Genomic DNA, 5,578 nt, shown 5'->3' with positions numbered 1-5,578 from the left:
GAAAAATTCATCAAGATCAAATGATTAAAAAGATATTAGAATTTGAATTATTTGATTTGTGACGTCATATGCTAGCAGCATTCCTCCATAGCGAATGGTAAAAAATCAATGAAATGTCATTTTCTCAGAAAATTGAAAATGGTTTTCAATGTGCTTTTTGTATATCGATAGACAAATCATTTCACACCGGATCTTGAATAGAAAACAAAATTAAGTCATCAGGAACCACACAAAATTTGAAATTCATGCATTTTATATTACATAACACATGGGGCAGCTGCTCGTTTATGACGTCACAAATCCAAAACTTTAAACTCTAGTAACTTTCTTAATCTTTAACAGATTTTCCTCAAACCTTCACCAATATTTTTTCTGCTATTTTTACAAGAAAGTTTTCTTCAGGGTGAACTTCCCCTTTAATATGAACATTAAGATCAGATAAGTGAATGTATTCCCTTTTTAGAAGTGACATTGGATTATAATTGTTTTTGCTAAGCACTATCAATTTAATCCCTTTAACTAGGTAATCTAAGATACATGAATAACCTTCTTTTTTTTTTGGGGGGGGGTGATTATTTAACTATTTCTGACATTTGACTATCATCCCCAGACAGTGATTGTAGCCAATGTAGTTCAGCAGAACAACCAATGTACAGAGACTGAAGCTTTTGGTCTAGTAATCTAATACCCCATATATTGGTAAAATCAGCTAGTGTTACATGCGAAGCAGCTGCAACCTTCTCTTTTAGTTTTTAAGTAGCAAAACAAAGAGTGATGAAAGATATTGTGCTAAGTTATGTTACCCAGGTTATGTCACCTTTTTCATCTTCTCCCCCCCCCCCAAGCAATAAAAATACCCTGGCTATGCCCCTGAATTGATTAACTTAAAAACAGATTTTCTTATCACTTCTGAATATGATATCTCTTTTCAGTCTTGCTTAAAGGACAAGTCCACCCCAACAAAAACTTGATTTGAATAAAAAGAGAAAAATTAAAAAAGCATAACACTGAAAATTTCATCAAAATCAGATGTAAAATAAAGTTATGACATTTCAAAGTTTCGCTTCATTTCACAAAAACAGTTATATGAACGAGCCAGCTACATCTAAATGAGAGAGTCGATGATGTCACTCACTATTTCTTTTGTTATTTATTGTTTGAAATATGAAATATTTTGATTTTCTCGTCATTGTCATGTGAAATGAAGTTTCATTCCTCCCTGAACACGTGGAATTCCATTATTTTAACATTTTGTGCTTCAGGCAAGGAGGTCCCAATCGTCAAATTCGTAAAAATTGAAATATTGTATAATTCAAACAATAAAAAACAAAAGAAATAGTGAGTGAGTGACATCATCAACTCTCTCATTTGGATGTAACTGGCTCGTTCATAAAACTATTTTGTTAAAAATAAGCGAAACTTTGAAATGTCATAACTTTCTTATTTTACATCCGATTTTGATAAAATCTTCAGCATTGTGCTTGTCTGATTTTTCTTTATTGATTCAAATCAACATTTTTCTGAGGTGGACTTGACCTTTAAAGATATATTCCTCTTTTATTTGTAATCAGTCTCATGTAATACCAGCCCCCTATCCCCAAAATAAATAAATTAATTAAAAAGTAGTACACATATTTCCCCAAAAGTCTTTATTAACAATTTGACTTGCATGCTTGTTTCATTGATTCATGTATTGTTACAGTATGGTCTGTGTCAATAGTGCAGACTTAAGAAGTGGGGGAGTGGACAAAAAACTGTCTCCATTCTAAAAAAAATAGGTGTGTGAGGGAGGGGGTAATTTTAGGAACTCCCCAACTCCTTAAACATGTGGATTTTATATCTGAAATTCCCTTGATCATGTATTGAATATCAATGTCTATAATTCAAACAAAAAATATTTAATATGAAGATTTTTATTGAAGATTCATATGCTATATTTAGAATTCTGATTGCCCAAATGATTGCTCTGAAATAAAGATGTATAATTCCAATCCTGTCTTTATTGCTTTTATGCTTCAACAACTGAGGAAATTGTATTCATCAATAAAATATAAATTATATGAAGATATATCATTGAATGAGTGCATTACTTATATTCAAATTCAGTTGAAAAGAATGAGTATTTCATGCTATACAATGAAGTGTATTTCACTTCTCAAAGTTACTAGTACATGTTGATTTTCTCTTTTTGTGTAAACTGTAACATCATATTCTGTAACAGACTGTCAATCTTTTTGAAGACCTGATGGGGGCAAAATACAAATTGTTATTTCTATGAATGCAGATGATAATTTCAGGTATCAACCATTCACATGCAGAGATAATAAATATCAACAGTAATATCTGGACAAATACATCACTTATGCTTAAAATTATCAATGTCAATTGAGGCTTAAAAATAAATAGGTTGTATACTACCTCATATTAGTCAGTGCAATGATTGGATGAAATTAAATCCTGTATAATTATTCCACGAGTTGTTTGGTTGTGATCTTAGCAGGATTTAAGTTTTCCTGGCTAATGAATAATAAAGGAAGGAAATGATGGAATGCATGAAGGAAGTTCATTCTCGTTGCTCTTTTTTTTTTTGGGGGGGGGGGCGGGGTGTAATATGGAGAGAGTCGGAGGAGATGAGGTACGTGCGTGCGCTTGTATTAAGGATGTGAGAAAGAGAGGGTGGGGGAGAAAGAGTGTCGGGAATGGGAGAAGCAATTGAAATAAGATGAATAACGGATGGGATTGAACGTGCATGCAACAAAATATGGCCAAGAATAAAGAAATATGTGCTTATTCAGCATCTTGTCACCTTTGTAATTTTGTCGGGTTTTTTAATTAATATTTTTTTATGTTGATGATACCCCACAGAAAATTTATGTAACGAGGTCAAGAATAATTATGATTAAAAAAAGATACCTCGATACGTGCAGAAACACAAATTTACCAATTTACTGATTCGACCACAATGACCGGGCAAAGTATATCGAGGTTAGGATGTCATTCTTTGAATCCCGACTGTCATAATACCATTAATTCGTGTTCGAGTTTTGGTGTGGTGATATCGTGTTCAAAATGATATGATCTCAAGAACGAACAATAGAGCCCGCAATATAGAGCAACAAGATATATACATGAAAATGGTATATGTATGAGAAACTAGCAGTATTCCCCTTAATACATTTTTATTTTCATCCTGACTATAATTACATTAGAAGATAATGAATAAATAAAACAAAACAAACAGATGCAATCTCGAGTTCATGTTGCGAATTTAGTTTGCTTCTTTTTTGTTTCAAATTCAATAAAATTAAAGGATCTAAAAGGACAAATCCACCCCAGCAAAAAGTTGATTTGAAAAAAGGAGAAAAATCCAACAAGCAAAACACTGAAAATTTCATCAAAATCGGGTGTAAAAAAAGAAAGTTATGACATTTTTAAGTTTCGCTTAATTTCACAAAACAGTTATATGCACATCCTGGTCGGTATGCACATTGGCAGACTCATGACATCACCCACTCACTATTTCTTTTGTATTTTATTATATAAAATATGAAATATTCTAATTTTCTCCTCCTTGTCAAGTGAAACAAAGTTTTATTTCACTCTGAACATGTGGAATTACCATTATTTTGACAGTTTATGGTTCAGTTAAGATGGTCCTTATTGTCAAATCTGTAAAGATTGTAATATTGTATTATTCAAACAATAAAAAACAAAAGAAATAGTGAGTGATGGACATCATCGACTTTCTCATTTGCATATCGCTAAGTTGTGCATTGAACTGTTTTGTGAAAAATAAGTGAAACTTTAAAATGTCATAACTTTCTTATTTTACATTCGATTTCAATAAAATTTGCAGCGTAATGTTTGTTATTTTCTTGGGTGGACTTAGCCTTTAAATCTCAATATTATGACAACAAATGAAAAACCATATCTTAGAACAGAACAATCAGAAAATTTCAAATTATCGACAGTAGACCCAATCCCATTATCAGCGGCGCATACATTCGTAATTCCGAAGCTTCGTTATTCCGAAGGTTCAGATATTCCGAAGGTTCGTTATTCCGAAGGTTCGTTATTCCGAAGGTTCGTAATTCCGAAGGTTCGTAATTCCGGAGGTTCGTAAGTCCGAAAACGAAATAAGGTTCGTAAGTCCGAAGGTTCGTTAGTCCGAAAACAAAGTGAGGTTCGTAATTCCAAAGGATCGTTAATCCGAAAACGAAATGAGGTTCGTAATTCCGAAGGTTCGTTAGTCCGAAAACGTAATGATTAACAAACCTTATTTCGTATTTGGACTAATGAACATTCAGAACAACGAACCTTATTTCGTTTTCGGATTAACGAACCTTCGGAACAATGAACCTTATTTCGTTTTCGGACTAACGTACCTTCGGAACATCGAACCTGATTTCGTTTTTGGATTATCGAACCTTAGGAATAACGAAACTTTGGAATTAACGCCACAAGTATTTGGATTAACTAACCCTTTTACTGGTTTTCGAATCGGAAGTGTCAAACGAAAAAAGTTTCTTCATGAATTGTAATGGAGTAATTAAGAGGAATTTCATGGGGGTAACTTAGGCCAAACATATCTTGATTAATACGACTGGATTTCAATTTCGCGAACTTCAAGTTCCATAGAAGAAAGAAAAAAAGAAAAATAACCTTAATTCATACTATCTTTTTTTTAATATCCCGGCACTGACAAGAACCAATTTGATGAAATTAAAAGTTGCCGATCAGCGGAAATAGTCCAACAATATAATGTTGGTGTTCACGCAATAAACGTCAATATTAAAGGACAAGTCCACCCCAACAAAAACTTGATTTGAATAAAAAGAGAAAAATTCAACAAGCATAACACTGAAAATTTCATCAAAATCGGATGTAAAATAAGAAAGTTATGGCATTTTAAAGTTTCGCTTATTTTCAACAAAGAACGAGCCAGTTACATCCAAATGAGGTAACTGATGACATCACTCACTATTTCTTTTGTATTTTATTATATGAAATATGAAATATTTTTATTTTCTCGTCATTGTCATGTGAAATGAAGTTTCATTCCTCCCTGAACACGTGGAATTAAATTATTTTAACATTTTGTGTTTCAGGCAAGGAGGTCCTAATCGTCAAATTCGTAAAAATTGAAATATTGTATAATTCAAACAATAAAAAACAAAAGAAATAGTGAGTGAGTGACATCATCGACTCTTTCATTTAGATGTAATGGCTCGTTCATATAACTATTTTGTTGAAAATAAGCAAAGCTTTGAAATGTCATAACTTTCTTATTTTACATCCGATTTTGATGAAATTTTCAGCATTATGCTTGTCTGATTTTCCCCTATTGATTCAAATCAACATTTTTCTGAGGTGGACTTGATCTTTAAAAATTTGAGTAAAAAAAAGGACAAACAGCTTGTCCTGTCTAAATGTGAAAATCTGAGTAAAATCAACGCCCCTTTATCAAGCCAGTAAAATCAATATTTATACATGTTTGGCGTAATTTCTAAATTTAGATTCTTGAAGACAAAACGTTTGTACCCTTTCTCTCTCGTTCACAACTATGGGGGGGGGGGCG

The sequence above is a fragment of the Lytechinus variegatus genome, chromosome 1 (genome assembly GCF_018143015.1).
Source record: "Lytechinus variegatus isolate NC3 chromosome 1, Lvar_3.0, whole genome shotgun sequence".
Lineage (NCBI taxonomy): Eukaryota > Metazoa > Echinodermata > Echinoidea > Temnopleuroida > Toxopneustidae > Lytechinus > Lytechinus variegatus.
Note: the sequence above shows the minus strand (reverse complement) of the source record.